Source organism: Cnephaeus nilssonii (genome assembly GCF_951640355.1).
Source record: "Cnephaeus nilssonii genome assembly, chromosome: 8".
In the NCBI taxonomy this organism is placed as follows: Eukaryota; Metazoa; Chordata; class Mammalia; order Chiroptera; family Vespertilionidae; genus Cnephaeus; species Cnephaeus nilssonii.
The window spans coordinates 100955995-100977149 of NC_137079.1; the positions used below are offsets into that span (position 1 = coordinate 100955995).

General features: G+C 38.4%; 1 pseudogene across 1 annotated transcript in view; it reads right to left on the bottom strand.

The window, feature by feature from the left end:
• LOC307104084 (nucleus accumbens-associated protein 1-like) overlaps nucleotides 1–19823 on the bottom strand; it is a 36426-nt pseudogene extending 16603 nt beyond the window's left edge. Inside the window, exon 1 of the transcript in view lies at nucleotides 19788–19823. The product of the transcript in view is annotated as a nucleus accumbens-associated protein 1-like (transcript). The remainder of the gene's footprint in view (nucleotides 1–19787) is intronic.
• Nucleotides 19824–21155: the final 1332 nt, after the last annotated feature.

Below are 21155 nucleotides of genomic sequence, written 5' to 3' on the forward strand. Positions count from 1 at the left end.
AATGCAATCCCCATTAAAATACCAATGGCATATTTCACAGACCTAGAACAAACTTTACAAAAATTCATTTGGAATAAAAAAAGACCCCAAATAGCTCCAGCAATTTTGAGAAAGAAGAACAAAGTAGGTGGGATTTCATTACCAGATATCAAGCTGTATTACAAAGCCACTGTTCTTAAAACATCCTGGTGCTGGCACAAGAACAGACATATGTATCAATTGAATAGAATAGAGAACCCAGAAATCAACCCAAACCAGTATGCCTAATTAATATTTGACAAAGGAGGCATGAATATACAATGGAGTCAAGACAGTCTCTTTAATAAAAGTTGTTGGGAAAATTGGACAGATACATGCAAAAAAATGAAACTAGATCACCAACTTACACCATACACAAAAATAAACTAAAAATGGATAAAGTACTTAAACTTAAAATGGGAAACCATAAAAATACTAGAGGAATCCACAGGCAGCGAAACCTCAGACATATGCCGAAGCAATATCTTCACCGATACAGCTCCTAGGGCAATGGAAACTAAAGTGAAAATAAACAAATGTGACTATATCAAAATAAAAAGCTTTTGCACAGCAAAAGAAACCATCAACAAAACAACACATAATCCCACTGCATGGGAGAATATATTTGCCAGTGTTATCACCGATAATGGTTTAGTCTCCAACATTTACAGGGAACTCATACAACTTAACAAAAGGAAGATAAACAACCCAATAAAAAATGGGCAACTGACCTAAATAGATTCTTTTTGAAAGAAGACATAAGGAAGGCCAAGAGGCATATGAAAATACGCTCAAAGTCACTAATTATACGAGAGATATAAATCAAAACGACAATGCAGTATCATCTCACACCTGTCAGAATGGCTATCATCTACCAATCAACAAACAAGTGTTGGGGAGGATGCGGAGAAAAAGGAACCTTCATGCACTGCTGGTGGGAATGCAGACTGGTACATCCACTGTGGAGAACAGTATGGAGTTTCCTCAAAAAACTAAAAATGGAACTCCCATTTGACCCCGCGATCCCACTAAGAAGCTAGAAACACCGATCAGAAAGGATATATGCACCCCTATGTTCATAGCAGCACAATTTACCATAGCTAAGATTTGGAAACAGCCTGAATGCCCATCAGCAGATGAGTGGATAAAAAACTTTGGTACATCTACACAATGTAGTACTATGCTGTGGTAAAAAAAAGGAATTCTTACCATTTGCAACAGCATGGATGGAACTGAAGAGCATTATGCTAATTGAAATAAGCCAGTCAGAAAAAGATAAATACCACATGATCTCACTCATTTATGGAATATAATGAACAACATAAACTGTGGAACAAAAACAGATCCAGAGACAGAGAAGCATCGATCAGACTGTCAAACCTCAGAGGGAAGGTAGGGGAGGGTGAGGGTAAAAGGGAGAGATCAACCAAAGGACTTGTATGCATGCATATAAGCTTAACCAATGGACACAGACAACAGGGGGGGTGAGGACATGAGTGGGGCGTGTTGGGGGGTTAATAGGAGGATAAGGACACGTATGTAATACCTTAATCAATAATGAAATTAAATAATAATAAATAAAAATATTAAATATAATATATAAAAATATTAAATAATAATATATAAAAATAAATTTAAAACATAAATTAAAAAATATAACAAAACAAAAAAGAACAAATCCAAGTGATGGTCCGAGTAAGAGCAAAAGTAAATTGCATTCAGGTAGAGGCAAAGACACTAGGACTGCTACTGTGAAAGAAGAGAAAGTACATGTCCTAAGTGAATGCAGGCGACAGATTAGTGAGTTGGCTGCTGGGTCAGTCAGTTCTTGGGATTTTATGATTTTTTCAAGTGTGGGTTGTTTCTGAATTTTGTGGTGCCAAATTTTGACTCCACCTTCTGTTTGGGGGAGGAGGGCACGTAGTGTCATGGTATTCATCCCCCTTTGACCCTCCTTCTACTTGTAGTGTTACTTTTCATTATAATGATGGTATAATCACCTTTGGGGTCATTCTGTCCTGAACTTTTTCTTTATCTCTGATTAATCTAGTTATAGCCAGTCCTTGTTGTTTTTTACTTCTGTGACCACGACAGGTGTTTCTTGCCATAAACTGTTTCCTTTTGATTATGTGTGGAGGTGGGGCCTCTGGTGAGAAGACCTAGCAGCTTATTAGCCTGTGATGTCCATTGCTATTTCTTCATTCCACTTGTCAGGACTTTTCTCTAGCTTCTTTCTATCCTGCTTTAATTTTGTTAATTAAGTTGTAGCTAGAATATTTGTGCAAGCTTTATTTTACAGGCCCTTTGAGTGATCCAATGACCATGGAAAACATTCTCAGGTTTTCTTCACTACCACTACTCTACTCTTCCTAATTCCTCACCTCTATAATCATTTAAATATTATTTAAAATAACATAAATATGACATTGTGCTACAGTCACTCAGAATCATTCAGTGTTGTTGCTGAGAAGGTTGTCAAGGTCCGTTTTATAAACATACTATATGAAACGAGCATGATAGAGGTGCTGTTTTTTAGACTTTTATTCAATGCCTTTTGTGCCTGTGACAATCTGTTTTACAAAGATTTTTATTTTATGTTTTTTAAATTTTTTCCTCTGATAAGAAAGACAAGGGCTAAGCAGATGTGGAAAAGTGCAGAGGCATATTAGACACTGAATGTGACCTGAGAAGTCACTAAAGCAAGGAGGAGAAGCCTAGATATGATAAACCCAAGAGAGTTTGGGACTTGCTAACTGTTGCCTAATCAGAATGTGAAGCCTTTGCAATGCCTCCTGTCCTTTTGCCTTTTTAAAATGTTGGGCAAAGCCTATTTTGCTTTTTAAAATAAAACATTAGCATTCTTAGGACATTACACCATATACCACATGTGGATGGCATGGGAGGAGAGAGCAAACAAACAAGATACAAGACTAAATACTTTCTAACCCATAAAAGAAAGCTGATTTGAAAATGCAGACCACTAACACTGAATAATTTCATCTCTCTATAAATAGTACATTAACTGAGAAGGCAAATCAGCCAGGCAATGACTAAGAAATGCTTTAGAGTGCTTGCTTTATCTCTTTTTATGGAAATATGTTCTTTGACTGCAGTAACTGGTGAATTAAATAAGTACTGACTGTATGGAAATTCAGCACATATTGAAGATATTTCTTGGTTGCCTTATTTGTTTAGTACAAAAAATAAAGTTGGAAAATGCAGGTCAAACGTATTTTTGTCCTAAGACTCAAAAGAACTCCATTGGATATTCACATAAAATAAACTAGATAATCCCCAAATCTAATTTTGTTCTCCACCGACAAATCATAAATCATTAGAAATAGTTCCAACCAGAACAGTAATACTTCAGTGTATGAGAAGTTTCTAGGAAATACTTTAGCTAATAAACATAAGAAATACTTTGTATATGAAACATTATGAGAATAAAAATGCATGAAACATAACAACATAAGATATTCTTATAAAATAAGAAAAGATATAAAATGTAATGCTCTTATTATTTATTCTTAGGGTATTTTGCAAAGTTGAGATACAGATGTTAGTATAAATATGTACTGGCACTAATAAAACATTTTAAAATGTATATAATAATAAAAGAATAATTTAAGAACTTGTTCTTCAGCATGAATAATTCAATTATTAAATCTTGGTTTAATTGTATGTTTTATATAGCACTGAGAAAAATTTTAGATTAGTTTTTTGGTTTTTTTTACATCATTTGTAGCTGACTTGAAACAAATGGATCTGGTCACTTCTTTGCTATTTTTTCTCTTTTTCCTAAACTAAATTCCCAAGAATTCTAATATCCAGTAATTATTAACTATAATAATAAAAACAAGAATACACATCCTACTATACAATATTAACAACAGTAATATCTCATTTATTTTGCACTTTAGTTTTATTAACTCATTTATATCCCATGACAACCTGATGAGGTAGCTGAAAATTTTTATTAAAAATGGATGCTGGATTTTGTTTATAATTCTTTTTTATTCATAATGATTAGAAACTGAGTCACAAAGAGCCTTCTGAATGATTTACCATAGACTTGCTCTGTCTTTTAGCCTTTCTCCTGCACTTGCTATGTCAGCTCCAGATCATCTGTCCCCACTCAATAGAACAAAAAAATGAAGTATGTAGAATTTGGACTCAGCACACCAGCACTGTAATTCATGCTCTAACAGGTACTAGCTATCCTCATTCTAAAATGAGGAAAAAAATCAATACAATTGGGCCTTTGTGATAATTAAATAATCTACAATAATAAAAGCATAATATGCTAATTAGACCAGACAGCTGAATGACCTTCCGGGCGTCATTCTGGACGTCCTTCCAGATGAAGTCACTGCAGCAGCGGGGCAGAGGCAGAGGCTTTTAGGGGCAATCAGGTGGACAGGCAGAGTGATTAGGGGTGATCAGGCAGGAAGACAGAGTGATTAGGGGCAATCAGCCAGGCAGGCAAATGGTTAGGGGCAATCAGGTAGGCAGGCAGAGTGGTTAGGGGTGATCAAGCAGGCAGGCAGGGAGCAGTTAGGAGCCAGCAGTCCCAGATTGTGAGAGGGATGTCCGAGGGGTCCTGGATTGCAAGAAGGTGCAGGCTGGGTTGAGGGCTCTCCCCCCAGCCCATGAACTTATTTTATGCACTGGGCCTCTAGTATGATATATATTAAGCACTTAGCTCAGTGTCTGCCAAACAGAAAATTCTCAATAAATTTCATCAATTATTATAAATTCTTACTTCTCAGCTATTAAGAATATTGAGGATATGATGAACTATGCTGATTGCTGCTATAGTAAACTACTACTATGTAATTACAACAAACTTTGTGCTATCCTCCATGTACTATTTAAGCTATTGGTTAAAGGTTAAATCAGTATTTCAAATGTTATTCATACTGAAGCCTATGTTAGATATTTAACTCAAAAGTCCAAAGTCATACAGCATGATTTTTTCATCTGCAACATATAAATTAATTGAGTTTACAAAAAGATGGTAAGATGTAGAGGTCAAGAGCTCAGCTTTTGGAATCAGATTCCCCAGTTTAATCCAAGCCTTGCCACTCTCTCTACTTGTTTTCTCATTTCTAAAATGAAGACACTCATAATCCTTGGTAGGTTTGTTTTGAGTCTTGAATGCATAAATATATAGAAAGTAATTTGAAAAGTGCCTGCCTCACACTTAGTGTTTTATAAGTTTTACTAGTATCAATCAATCAATCAATCTTTATTTGATATCAGCCATGGCCTAATATGCTGATGCTTAGGATTTTAAAAAGGTTATAATCTATACATAAATTTTACTCTCAAATAATTTAAAGTCTTTTAGTTATGAAAAAAGTTAGATATGCTAATACACAACTAGAATGCCAGGTCATAAGTACAATAGAAAAAGATGTACAAAAAGTTTCAAGGAGGCAGTGTAGTGTACTACTTATAATAGACAGTAATATTATTCCGATTTTCTGGAAAGAGAAATAAAAACTTAGAAGGATGAAGTAGTCATGCATTTACTTAGTATCTTATATAATAAAAGGCTAATATGCAAATTGATCAGCAGAACGACCGGTCGCTATGACGCGCCCTGACTACGGGGAGCAGGCCTAAGCCATCAGTTGGACATCCCCCAAGGGCTCCCAGACTGCGAAAGGGCGCAGGCCAGGTTGAGGGACCCCCCCCCCGCCCAGTGCAAGAATTTCGTGCACTGAGCTTCTAGTTATAGAAGAAACTTGAATCTAAACTTCTAACTTTGGACCCCAATGTTTCCACTATATCATATTCTCTAATTTCCCCCCCCTTTATTTCTCCCTTTTCACTTACAAATTTTTATCTGATTAGTCAGAAAAGAAATTCAAAGAGAATTTTCTCATCTTGCCACCAAAGTAACCAACCTGTTTATATTTGAAATCATTCATTCTATTAACAATTCATCCCCTATGTAAGGTCAGCTTCTTAGACATTTGATGCTGTTTTCTCTGAACCACTTAAGTTCTTTAATCCTGAAATTCTACCCTTACTCCCCTGCACTATTGTTTTCTCTTTTTTTGAGTTGTTCTTATTGTCATATTAACATGCTACAAATTATATCCCCTCCAGTTTCTGCTTTATTTTATGGAACAATTAAAAAATATATAGTCACTTTCCCCAATTCCTCATCTTCCATTGCCTCTTGAGCCCATGGTAGATTGTTTTCCCACTGCTCCAATGAAAATGCTTGTTGATGTCATTTATGAACTCTATAGAGACAAATCCATTGGTTACTTTCCAGTATTTATCTCAACAGAGTGGAATAAATTGATAAATGAATGAAGAGTCAGAAGCCCTGGAGGCTACTAAGATACCAGGGTTCACAAAACTATATAAGCAAAAGGAACATAGTCTTGATAAGGTATTAGTATGATTCAAAAGGGGAATTTAGAAATGGGTACTCCTAGGGCTTGGGGTTTGAAGTTAAATGTAGGGTCTTCATAAAGTAGAAATTGGTTAAGTGTGGTGTAGATATGAAAGTCAGATCTGGATGAGTTGAGGATCCAGGGGTAGGAGAAAGATAGTGGTCATATCTTTGGATCATAGGAGTCCTTTCAGAGTTTATCTCTGGTCTGGTCTTGGAAAACATGTATCTCAAAGAGCTGCTGTTCAAACTTCTGAGCTTAGATAGTTTTCTTTGCATTTATGCTTTAGTACAGGTTATCTCTTTAGAAAATCACAGTACAATTTGTTTTGCAAGTTGGGGCTTCTATTTAATTTCTCAAAAGAATGCTTAGCTCAGTTAATAAAAACTAATGAAATTAAAACAGTAATAAAAAAAAACTCCCATCAAACAAAATTCCTGAATCAGATGACTTCACAGGCAGTTATTACCAAACATTAAAAGAAGAACACTTACCTTCCTCAAAATATTACAAAAAATTCAAGAGATTCAAGAGGAAGGAATACTTCCAAGCTTTTTTTATGAGACCAGCATTATCCTGATTCCAAAACCAGATAAAGACACTACACAAAAAATGTAAATTACAGGCCAATGTCCTTGACAAATATAGATGCTAAAATCTTCAACAAAATACTAGCAAATTAGATTGAGTAATATATTGAACAGATTATACACCATGACCAAGTGGAATTTATTCTGGGGTTGCAAGGCTGGTACAATATTTGAAAATCAATAAATGTGATATATAAATATCATGTGAAAGATAAAAAATCACATGATCATATCAGTGATGCAGAAAAAGCATTGGACAAAATCCAGCATCCATTTTTGATAAAAACGTTCAGCAAAGCGGGAATAGAAGGATCATACCTTAAGATAATGAAGGCCATATATAACATACCTCAGCAAACATCATACTCAATGGGCAAAAACTAAAAGAGTTTCCTTAAGAACAGGTGTCAGGAAGACAGTTCCTTGATCATGTCTGCCAGTTCTCAGAGCAAGGTCTAATTCTTAGAGTACTTACTCTTAAATCCTGCTCACAGTGCTAATTGTGAGAGCAAGTTCCTCCTTGAGCCCTGCTCACTGTACCACTGTTGGAAGCACAGGCCCTTCATCCTGCCCTACTACACCAGCTGTCAGGTCTGAGCCCCTCTGCCAGGGGCTGGACCTTCTTGGATGCTGGATGGTAGATGGAGAAGCCATGAGAAGTTGTAGGTGTATCAAAGAGTCTTTATTATAGAAGCCAGTGGCCCTGTAGCCATTGCTAACAAGGTGCCATTAGATAAAGCAGTTCTCCAAAGTATAGTCCCATACAGTAGGTAGCTGCACACTGGCTAGGTAACAATACATTTTTCCCACAAAGTAGCAGCAGCCTCTGTCTCTACAGCTGCTATCTGAGCAGCAGTGTGCTACCTCTAGACCTACAGACTAACACAGTAATTGTAGCCCTCTCTCTGTATCCATAGTTACATACTTTAATACTACTTAAAAAAAAAAGGTTTTCCATCAAATAATGACATTAATCATTTGGGTTTTGGAAGGGCACCATTGCGCAGTCTAAATTGCTGCATCTTTGCACCTGCGTATAGCATCTCAACTTTGAACACTTTAATTAGGAGTCCCACGCTCAGAGTGGCCTTGAACATCAGGCATATTCTGAACAAGGCCTCTACACTCAACTGGCTTTGGCCATCCAGCATACTCTGTCCTGATTCCCACAATAGGAACAAGACAGAGTTATCCACTTTCATCACTCTTATTCAATATAATACTGGAAGTCATAGCCACAATAATCATACAAGAAAAATAAAAAATAGAAGGCATCCAAATTGGAAATGAGAAAGTAAAACTGTTATCGTTCACGGATTCCACCAAAAATCTACTAGATATAATAAATGAATTTGGCAAAGTGGCAGGATACACAAATCAACATCCAAATATTGATGGCATTTTGAAATACCAGCAATGAACTCTCAAAAAAAGAAACTGAAAAAAACCATCCCATTTACCATTGCAACAACAACAAAAGATACCTGAACAGTGATTACTAAAAATCAGCAGAGGATGATGGAAGAAAGACAAAAAATCTGAAATGCTAATAAAAACATATTTGCCTTTCTAACATGCATTACATATTTTATGACATAATTTATATGGTTGCATATAATGTAACTTAATATTATCTTAATGATTCACAGTTATCATTTTAATTGTTATAATACACTAAAGACCTCAGAATCTTGCTGAAAGTTTTACATGACCACAAATAACTATCTTCCAAAGGAGTCATGCACTGTGAGAGTATAACAATAAACAAAAGTCATAGAAAAATGGGATATATTTTAGAAATATTTTAATTATCTATATGTATAAAAGGCTAAGCAACCATCCTACCGTCCAAACAGTAGCTATGGCATGCAATGACACTGAGACTGGTAGCTATGACGCAAACTGACTACTAGAGGGCAGATGCTCAACACAGATGCTGCCGAGCTGCAGTGACTTGGCAGCAGCGGTTCTTGCGTGATGCATCTCGGAACCAGAGGGGAGAGAGACGGATTCCAGGGTGCATCACCTGAGAACCGCCCTCTTGCAATCCAGGACCCCTTGGGGGATGTTGGAGAGATGGTTTCAGCCCGATCCCTGCAGGCCAGGCCGAGGGACCCCACCTGCTGGAGAGAGGGACCCCCTCACTCTGCAGACGCCCATTGAGCCATGGTGCCACCCCAGGTGAGGTGGCTTGGAGGGATCGCGGGAGGTTGGCTTCAGGGCATGTCTGGCCCATCTTGCCCAGTCCCAACCTGCTGGCCACCCTCTAATTAATTTACCTTCCATGTGCATGAATCTGTGCACTGGGGCACTCGTAATAAATATAATTTTAAAACAGACAAATATCAGGACTTAAAGAATCATTTACATTGGTTATCTGGAAACTTTTCTGGGGATTAAACCTTCGTCTGCCTTTGGAACCAGAAAACTGGCTCTCTGTCTAATTACTTAAATGCACAATGCAGAAAATTTTTTTAAAAATGTAGTATTGGGTTATCATCTTTTATTGTGATCTATCTTGGTCAATCCAATAGGATGTTATCATCTTCCAGTACTTTGGATATTATTACACAGGTTCCACACATAAATAGCTATTATTTTAATGCAATTCTAATTGTAGCATTTGTCATCATAAGCTATGTAGGCTAGAATATTCTCAACAAAGATGCTAATCAGATGATTATAGTAACCACTGTGTTTTAAGATTTTTAACAGCTATTCTGCAGGTTAACAGACATGCGGCTGTCATGATCTTTTTTTGCGAGTGTACTCTCTGAAGGACAATAAATAACATGAAAAGAAGAGCTACACATCTTTTGCTACAGTTGTGCTTTGTTTAAAGCTTACATATTTATGCTGCTGCTTCACACTATTCTTCCCCTCTGTAGTTGGTGGAAATACTGCTACTCCGAGTTAAATAGGATGTCTTACTTTTCTTTCAACATTTCATAAGCATGCCCTGACATGCTATTTCATAACTTATTGCTAATACAAATTTTTCAAGCTCAACATTGAATTCATATTTTTCTGTGATAACCCTTTCTTTGTCTATAAACCATATTTTGACTGCATATTATTTTGATTCTTCACATATTTGTGATTTATTGAGTGGTCATTACCTGTAATTATACAAAAATATAATTTTATCATCTACATGGAAGAATACTCTCAAGAATCGGTCTGATCTCCTTTACTAGTATCCATTAAGAAATATAAATATGGACAAAATAGCACTAATTCAAAATTATAAACATTCTTGTGCATTGTATTTGATAGGAGAAAAATTAACTGACAATTCATCCTTTAGAAATAAATTAGGCAGTATAAGAGAAACATTAATGAAATGAAATAAATAATTTATTCTTGTGGTATATATTAAAACAGTGCTTTATTTAAGAAAAATATTACATGTCAGGAAAAAATAGTACATCTGTGAAAATATAAGTCTACAGTTATGTTTATATGCAATTACAAAATACGCTGTTTTAAAATAGACAATTTTTTTTGAGCAAAGTTAAGAGTCATTTTCAGTATGATCAATTAGACAGATCTGTACTGTGAGCAACTCTGCATTTATAGTGACAAATAAATGAGACAATTTTTGGCCTGGTCATTAGATAAAGTCATAAATTAAGCTAAAATCTTATTTGGAGATCTGAATAGTGCCTGCAGCTAGATTGTATTTAAATATTTCAATGTACATCATAAATATTAAATATATTTTATTTGAAATCACATACGCTATAGATTAAGAAGGCTCTACATATAGTCGAAACATAAACCCTGAGAAGTATGCCAAAACCGAAAAAAAAAATAAAGGGGTGAAAATGAAATTACAGAGCATATCTAATAGGTAGTATTATATTGTGTCATGCCTAGTTTTATCTGAATAGAAATTAATGTTAGCTTCAACTCGGAGAAAAAGTACAGGCATCATAGCTTGTGCTTGACCTTTGACATAGGAGCCAGTAAATACAACTGTCTTCCAACTTCCCTCAGTGTGTCTGACCTTAAAGATCTTAACCATCCCACTATAAAGTTACAAAAACAATTATAAAGACAAAGGACACATCCACTATTCTCCATTTCCACTGCTTTCCTAGTATGTCTAAACAGCTATCTGTGGTGCAAATAAATGTTTGCAGGGTTGATTCTGAGGTACTGTAAGATCCTGAAGGATTTGGGGACATAACAACATGTAGGAATTTTTGTAAAATACACTGTATGCACCTCTCCTTTTAAATACAATTTCACACATGCCCAGTCAGCAAGGCTCAGTGATTGAGCTTCAACCTGTGGACCACAAGTCATGATTCCATCCCAGGTCAGGGTGTATGCCTGGGTTGCTGGCTCCATTCCCAGTGTGGGGCGTGCAGGAGGCAGCCAATCAATGATTCTCTCTCATCACTGATGTTTCTATCTCTCCCTCTCCCTTTCCTCTGTGAAATTAATAAAAATATAGTTTAAAAAATACAATTTAACACATAACTCAATTGTATAAAACAAACAAAAGTAGATATTCCATGGCAAAATCACAGATGTCAGCTTTTGAACACATTGAAGAAACTGCTAGGCTCCCTAAAACTATGCAAAAATAGCGCAAACTAGGTGATATGGTGCAGAGATTAGGAGAATAATCTCTGGAATTAGGTTGTCTGGTTTTGAACCCAAGCTCCACCATTTTCTAACCGTGTGAGGCCATTTAACATTTGAATTCTCTGTCTTGGTTTTCTCAACTGTAAATAGAGTTATGAGAATTAAATAAGTTAACATTTGTAAAGCATTAAGAGTAGTCATATACAAGTGTGTTTTTTAAGTCTTCCTTAATTCATTCATTTTAATTTTTTTTAATGAACAGTATAAGCAATGTGGTTTTATAGGGAAAAGTTTCATTGCCTAGGATATTGTACTTTCTAATCAGATTATTACTCCTCAATCTACTATTCCTTAGTTGGTGCTATCCTGGAGAGATCAATGACTACAGCCATGTCAGCTATCTGTAGTGCAAATAAATACTTGCACTCATGTTTTATGTATTCCTATTTGATCTTTCTCCAGGTAGGACATGCCACATTACATTTATTTCTTAGGGTTAATGAAATTTTCAAAATAATGATAAAAATAATTATTTAGGATCAGCTTCCTCTATCTGCTCTCCTTTAACTTTCTCTACATATTAGTTTAACTAACATCTAGACTAATATAGCTTCATAATCTCTCAAAAAAAAAATCCCAAAACATTTTTAATGGCTCCAAAATTATTGTAGAATTTTCGTTTAGTCTGAAGTAGAATATGGCCAAGCAATAGTCCTTTACCAATGAAGCTGTTTTCCTATTTCTTTAAATAAAATCTGAAGAAAGTCATCATAAATCAGAAATGATTAAAATTTAGGAAGTGATCATAATGCTAGTTTTCATTAGGTTGTTTTTTTTGTGTGTGTGTGTGTGTGTGTGTTTTTTGTGTGTGTGGTAACTTGTAAGCTATTTAGTTAGACCTAAAATTAAAACAACCAGATTCAGCAGGAGAGATGAAGAATGACAATGCCAATCACAGAGAAATACTTGCTTGCCAGTATTTGCTGCATTTTGGAAGTCTCACTTATTCCTAGCTGACAACTTTGGCTATTTGGGGTTGTTGTTTCTGGTTTACACGTAGATTTTTAATTTTGAAAAAAATACAGCCAATGGTGGGGTATAAAGTTTCTGACAAAAGAGAGAGAAATAGGGCATTTAATAGCATTTATTTCTGGGGGAAAATTACAAGAATTTGCATTCAATTGGAGAAAATGACTATAAAATAGGGGAAACACACTGTGCTACAGAAAGCAAATAGCACATTCAGTTCTTGTACATTCATTACCCACTGAGTTCAAATGGAACGCAGTTCTTTCTACAGAGCCACCTCCATTATTAGGACTTTAAAGAATGGGGCACAGTAAAATAAGAAGCTGATTGGGAAAATTGCTAGTTAGAAGAATGCACTTTTTTAGACTTATTGCAGATAATGGGCTTACATAATGCCATCATTACCTGTGACTACAGCCACATATGTTTAGTTAGAAAAGGTCATTTAATTTGAATCTTCTATAAAAACCGGTTGAAAGAATAAGACACATGAATTGCTTAAATAATGTCACTAACTTTTGAAAACTGCATGCTTTCAGTTACTTTAATATGTACATTCTGGGCTCAAAACAAACATTTCCCATTTCATCCCATTTAAAAGAATATTTCATGTTGGAAATAAGCCAACAGGGGAAAAAAAACAAATACAGAAAAATATTACTTTTAAATTGTCATTTTATAAAATACTTTTCTGATTACTAAGTGGTATATACATTGTATGATACATGAAAAAAAGTATAATCATTATGAAATAAAAAGAACTATTAACGTACTAGTGATATTTAAAGCAGATACTCCCCCCCTTAATTTGTGTGTGTGTATGCTGTGTGTATGCATTGGGGGGATATGAGAGTTAATATTTCTACATTTTTTTTAAATTTTACTTAAATTATACCATAAAACATCCTCACAATATACACTGTATATTATACATACACATATATATTTCATTATCTATTATATTTATGGACATACTAAGATTTATTTATTTAGCTTATTCTGCAATTATTAGCATATACATTAAAATAGTATTATACACAACTGTACATAATTTATTTCTCTAAGATACATTAAAGTGATTGAGCATGTCTCAATAACTTGATACCACTTTCCAGATATTGATCAATTTCTACTAGCACCAACAATGTATGCCACAATTGTCACCATATAGGCCAACTATTATTAAAAATATGTATTTTATATAGGAAATATTTATTTTCCATTTTGAATGAACAAAAACCAGTATCATCTTGTCTTAATTGGTACTTGATTTATATCCTAATCTTTATTTCTCAAGCTTAGGTACTATAAACTCTGGAGCTATCACAGGCAATCTGGTGAGTAACATGGAGTCTTTCTTGGTTCATGTAAAATCTTAGTAACCACTAGTGTCCATGACATAAAAGTGCTCTATCTAAGGTGCATTTGACATACAGTGGTGACATTGCATGGCTTTGTGGATGATATAGCTCAACTGAATGTACTTTCATTCACACAAGAATTATATTCTGAGAACTTGTACAGTGATTGCATATTTTTTAAGCACGTCACATTTTAAGTCTCTCAAAGTAATGCCTAAAGTAAATAAACTTAGAAATAAAGCTTTTAAAAATTTTCAGAAAATCTAAGAAATAATAATGTTACACATAAGTAATCTAGTGTTAGCCTTACAAAAACATTATGAGCAAACACTTTAGAATGATATTTCTATGATTTTCATTGTATAATGAGTAAACTGAGGCTTGTGATAAGGAATGATAAGGAATGATAAGATGATTGGGAAATTTATCATCTATAAGTAACTGGCCCCACATCACACAGCTACTGGGTACTGTGTTTCTCTCTCATACACACACACACACACACACACACAATCAGACACACATATGCAGCACATATACATATATATTAACTCAATTATATATATAAACATCCTATCTAATAAAAGACTAATATGCAAATTGACCATCACTCCAACACACAAGATGGCCGCCCACATGTGGTCAAAGATGGCTGCCCCCATGTGGAAACAAAATGGCCACCACAAGATGGCCGGCAGGGGAGGGAAGTTGTGGGCGATCAGGCCAGCAGGGGAGGGCAGTTAGGGGTGACCGGGATGGCAGGGGAGGGCAGTTGGGAGGGACAAGGCTGGCAGGGGAGGGCAGTTGGGGGGACCAGACTGGCAGTATATGGAGGGCAGTTAGGGCAATCGGGCCAGCAGGGGAGGGCAGTTAGGGGCAACCAGGCTGGCAAGGGAGGGAAGTTAGGGGTGACTGGGCCAACAGGGGAGGGCAGTTGGTAGTGACCAGGCCTGCAGGGGAGGACAGTTAGGGGTGACCAGGCCGGCAGGGGAGGGCAGTTAGGGGTGACCAGGCCAGCAAGGGACAGCAGTTAGGGGCAATCGGGTTGGCAGGAGAGCAGTTAGGCATCGATCAGGCTGGCAGGGGAGTGGTTAGGGGGTGATCAGGCAGGCAGGCAGAAGTGGTTAGGGGAAATCAGGCAGCCGGGCAGGCAGGCAGGTGAGCGGTTGGGAGCCAGCAGTCCTGGATTGTGAGAGGGATGTCCAACTGCCCTCAAGGAGTCCCAGATTGGAGAGGGTGCAGGCTCAGCTGAGGGACACCCTCCCCCATGCAGGAATTTCGTGCACCGGGCCTCTAGTCTATACTAATAATAGGGTAATATGCTAATTATGGCAGATGTCTTCTGGATGTCCATCCAGATGTCCATCCGGAAAAAGCCACAGTGGCTGCGAGGGCCTAGGGCCAGTGCCACATGGGAGAGGCGGGTGTGTCTGGCACTCGCAGGGGAGGAGTGGGCCGGGCCGGCGCCACAGCCCCTTTTGCAGAGGCAGCGAGAAGGCAGCACCACGCCCCCTTCCGCAATAGTGGCGTGGGACAGGCTGCACTGTGGCCTGGTTCCAGTGCTGCCCGTTTCGCAGAGGCAGCCACAGAGGCAGCAGTATGGGACTGGTCCAGGTGCCACGCCTCCACAGAGGCTGGACGGGATGGAACCTGCTGTGCCTCAACCTCCCACAGCCCCTCCCCCAACCGGCCTGGTCTCAGATTGCCCCCCACCTACCAGTGGGGGGGGGCGGGGCCAGCACTAAGAAGCAAGGGCTGAGGGCTGGCAGCTGCAGTGGCCAGCAGTGGCAGCAGCAGTGGGGTAATGGGGGCAGTGCTTCCCTGATCAGCCCAGTTGCCTCCTGCAGAGGAGGAAATCCCCTGAGGGCTCCTGGACTGTGAGAGGGGGCAGGCCGGGTTGAGAAACCCCCTCCCTCCCGTGCACAAATTTCATGTACCAGGCCTCTAGTACATATATATTTGACTTAAGTGTTTAATGAATTCAAATGTGTATGTGTTTGTATATTATATGTATTTCTTAAAAAATAGTACTTCAGAGCTTCAGGATATTCAAGCATTCATTGAAGACTAGATATGATAAACAAAATTCACTGCTTTTTTATTCTGTCCAGTTTTCTAAGCTATCTGTGATTCATCTTCAAGATAAGTTTTTTTGTCCTTCATAAGTTCCAGAATAAATATATATATCCAAATCCGAGAAAGTCTATCCTGATGTCTCCTTGCATGTTGGGGAGTATACTAGGAAGATATTTATGCCTAGAGTCCATGCAGTTTAGCCTCACTTTTAGTAGATCTAGACAATTGCATTTACATAATGAACTCTCTGTGCTGTCTTTAAAGCCTCTGCCAACAAAGGATTATTTTTATATCCATTTCAGTGAGCTCTCAGATGCTGTTCACTATGAGCTCAATTGCTGATCCCTAATTTGAGGTTAAATGAGCATTAATGGTTTACTAAAAGATCTTAAATGTCCTAAACTTTAGTTATCTCATTGACACATGAAGAATAGATGCCGGGAAAACAAGATGAATCAAACAGGTGAGGAATTGAACTACAATATTCTATAAATATTTTTAAATTCTGATATAAGAAAAATTTGGCCAAGTAGATGTGAAAAGGAAAAATTAGTAGAGATTGACTAAAATCCCAATTTTTAATGCTATTATAACTACTTTCACCATGTAATCTAATGATCCCAAAGATAATTTGAGTAACAAAGATACCAAGAGATATTTACAGTTAAATAAAATCTATTATTTAAAAAACTATTTCAGCTTTTAATGAATGTAAAGTATGTATGTGTAAACACAAACAGATAGAGAACTATAAAATAAAAAGTCAAACTTTTCTTCCTTAGAGTAAAAACTTCCTTGACTATTTTTATTTTAATAGTCGTAGTTGTAAATTCAGTAACTCTAAATAATGTATTTAAGTCATTAATTTTTATTTATAACTGTTTAGCAATATTTAATTATTATCAATTATAAAAAATACATTATCCCTTGTAGTCATTTCTCCTCCCAATGTCTTTTAAAATACACATATTGTTTTAGTTTGTTGATTATTGTCTAAATTTTTAAAATAACCTTAATACTTATTTACTGGTTCAGGACCTTTAGATAGTATCTCAATTTCCCTCTGTGTAAGAAGAAATATTATATTTCTACTTTCATCTACTTCTTATGAGCCCATCACCCAATTTCTCTCAATGTACCCCTACTGTAACATATTCAAAATTTATGTAATTTCTTTGGATTAAAAAAAATACCTCCATGTTTTGTATAGAAAAGAGATTCTCAGCCAGGAGCAACTTTACCACCTTCCTATGAAAAGACACTGTAGTGATGACTGGAGACATTTGAGGTGGTAATGACTGGAGTGCTAAAGACATGCTGGGGGGAAGCCAGAGATGCTGCTAAACATCCTGCAATGAACAGAACAGCAGAGAATCACCTAACACAAGTGTCATAGTGCTGCATTTGGGAAACCATGGACACTCTGCGCTTATTCTGAACAATTTTTTAAGTAGCATGCAGTAGAACTACTTAAAAGTTCTGTGCTGTTTAAAGGAGAATCTTGAAGGTACCAAAGTTGAAAAACATCTATTTTCTTAAAATTCATCACTCATTAGAAATCATACCTCATTGCTTCCTCCTTGGATCATGAATTTTTATACACTTTTGTAATTCGTGGAATTTTTAACTGCTTACTTTAATCTCATAACAATAAGACATATATGCTTCTTTATCGCTGCACTTATGATTATGCAGCTTCGTGATAAAAGGTCAGTTTTGGACAAATTAAATTTTATGACTAATGCATAACTGTCATTCAGGGATTTTATTTTCTCTCTTTCTTCCATATGCCTACTCAATCTTTCTTAGGTTTGACATCTTATATCTTAGAACTAGAAATGTTTGAATACCTTTATAATTGACAGTTTAGAAGCTATAAAATCCCAGGTTTAAATAAATAAAAATTTATAATAATCTATTTTTAAACTTTATTAAAATTTATAAAAATAGTATTCTATGGTCATCAAGTATTTAGAGGTTTCATTCTCATTCTTATGGGGATATTACCCTTTCAAAACTTTTGGAGCTTCTAAGTCTTGTTTGTGCTTGTCCGGTTATTTTTTACTGCAGCTAAAAAATAAAATAACATAATAAGGTGTTTATATTTGTAATGTAAAAGAAAATATAAAGATAGGTGCTTCTGGACTTGATTTGAGGGTTTTAAGTAAGATTTTCTGAGAGCCGCTAGGCTGTATCCTATGGTTACAAGTCAACTGCAGCAACCATAAGCATCATGGCCTCCTGAGCATGCTTGAAAGCATGAAAGACTTCTCTTCTTCATTCCTTTTCCTCCTTTTTCTTCCTCATCTTCTTCCTTTTTCATATCATCTTCCTTTATCCTCCTCTGTACCACCTCTTTCTTTCTTTTAATCAGAAAGAAATTTTCCCTCAAAGCTTCCCTTAGCCAACTCCTTTTATTTTATTGGTCATAACTGGCAAACATCTACACTCAATCAGTGATCAAGTGGGCAGTATGTGGCTGATCTTATGTGGTTGGGAGATTTCAGCCTTCTCTTATGATATTGCCTCCCAATAAATATCTGAATGTATTCAAATTCCAGTGAGTGAAAAGGAGCAGAGTACCAAGTGAATAAATGGCAATGTCTGATGCAAAATATTTTGAAATTTCACCAATAACATCATGAATGAACTGAGTGTTTTTGCTGTTTTGCCTTGGTATTCCTTTTAATCTAAAGAGATGTTTTTATTAGATTTGGATTTTTTTTCTATAATCAATCTCCCTAAAAGTTCTTTCTTCTCTTTTTCAGAAAAGACTAATAGAGAGATGTTGAACTTCTTAGCCTAATTATTTTTGACTGTTATTTTTCCCCTCAATTGTTTTTGTCTCTTTGGTTCTGAAAAAGTTTTAAAAATTTTTTCTTACTTTCTCAGATAGTTATTTATTTATTTTTAATCCTTTATTGTTTAAAGTATTACATATGTCCCCTTTTTCCTCCATTGACCTCTCCCATCCTGCCCCCACAGCCCAGCCCAGGCCATCACCCCCATTTTGTCTGTCCTTTGGTTCTGCTTATATGCATACAAGTTCATTGGTTGATCTCTTTCCTCCCACCCACCCTATCCAGCCATCCCTCTAAGTTTGACAGTCTGTTTGAGGCTTCTATAACTCTGAATCTATTTTTGTTAATCAGTTTATGCATTATATTCCACACCAGGGGCCCAGTGCACGAATCTGTGCATCTTAACAGGAACTGTGGTCCTCGAGGCTGTGGTGAGCACAGGGACGGGTTTCAGCCCATCCTCTGTGCCCCCATCTGGTCACTCCCCCTGTGGCCCCTGGTCCCCCGTCTGCCAGCAGCCCCATTCCTGCCACCGCCACTCCCTCCAGCTGACAGTGCAGAACAATTGGGGCCAGTGCCATCAGTGGGTGCGAGTGGCAGCTGCAGCCCAGATCACCTCTCAGGAGCAGGGAGAGATCGAAAAGCCCTCAGGGGTGATAGGGGCTGGCAACTACCACTTGCACCCACTGACCTGATGGTGCTGAGTGATCAAGACCGGTGCTGGGTGCCGGCTGCATGCAAGTGGGGCTGGCAATGGGCACTGGCAGTAGGTGCAAGTGGGACCAGCGCCAGCAGCAGGTGTGAGCGCCCTTTGGGACCGTGCGGGAGCAAAGAATTTTTCAGTAACCACCAGAGGCTCGCCCAGATGACAGCGACCAGCCTTGGTCTGGCACCCCCACTCACCTGCTTCACCATCCCGCTGTAGCAGATGCCCTCCATGTTCCTCGCTCTGCCACCTGCTGCTGAGGCCTGCCATGTTCCATGTGCATCCCTTGGTGGTCAGCACACATCATAGCAACCAGTTGTTCGGTTGTTCTGACTGCCGTTCAGTCTATTTGCATATTAGGGTTTTATATATATATAGACTAGAGGCCCAGAGCACGAAATTCTTGCACGGGGGTTGTGTGTTCCTCAGACCAGCCTGTACCCTCTCCAATCTGGGACCCCTCAAAGGATATTCGACTGCCCGGGCAGTCAGACATCCCTCTCACAATCCAGGACTGCAGGCTCCCAACCATTCGCCTGCCTGCCTGCCTGATTGCTCCTAACTGGTTCTGCCTGCCAGCCTGATCACCCCCTAACCTCTCCCCTGCCAACCTGATCAATGCATAACTGCTCCCCTGACGGTCTGATTGCCCCTAATTGCCCTCCACTGCTGGCCTGGTCACCCCTAACTGCCCTCCCCTGCCGACCTGGTTGCCCTTAACTCTTCTCCTGTGTAGGCCTGGTCACCCCCATTGCCCTCCTCTGCTGGCTCTGTCACCCGTAACTGCCCTCCCCTGCTGGCTTAATCATCACCAACTACCCTCCCCTGCAGGCCTGGTCCCCCCCAACTGCCCTCCCTGCAGGCCTGTGTCCCCCCCCAACTGTCCTCCCCTGCCAGCCTGGTTCCCCCCAATTGCCCTCCCCTGCCGGCCTTGCCCCCCCAAACTGCCCTCCCCTGCCGGCCTGGTTCCCCCCAACTGCCCTCCCTTGCAGTCCTGGTACCCCCGCAACAGCCCTCCCCTTCAGGCGTGGTCACCCCTAACTGTCCTCCCCTGCAGGCCTGGTTGCCCCAAACTACCCTTTCCTGCAGGCCTAGACTCCTCCAATTGCCCTCTCCCGCCAGCCTGTTCCTCCCCAACTGCCCTCTCCTGACAGCCTGGTTCCCCCCAACTGCCTTCCCCTGCAGGCCTGATCCCCCCCAACTATCCTCCCATGCAGGCCTGATCCCCCCCAACTGTCCTCCCCTGCAGGCTTGGTCTCCCCCAACTGCCCTCTCCTGCAAGCATGGTCCCTCCCAACTTCCCTCCCCTGCTGGTCTGATCACCCACAATTGCCCTCCCCTGCTGGCAATCTTGAGACAGCCATCTTGTGTCAACATGGAGGCAGCCATCTTTGACCATATGGGGGTGGCCATCTTGTGTGCTGGGGTGATGGTCAATTTGCATATTACTCTTTTGTTAGATAGGATATGAGTGAGATCATGTGATACTTATCTTTCTCTGACTGGCTTATTTCACTTAGCATAATGTTCTCCAGGTCCACCCACACTATTACAAATGGTAAGAG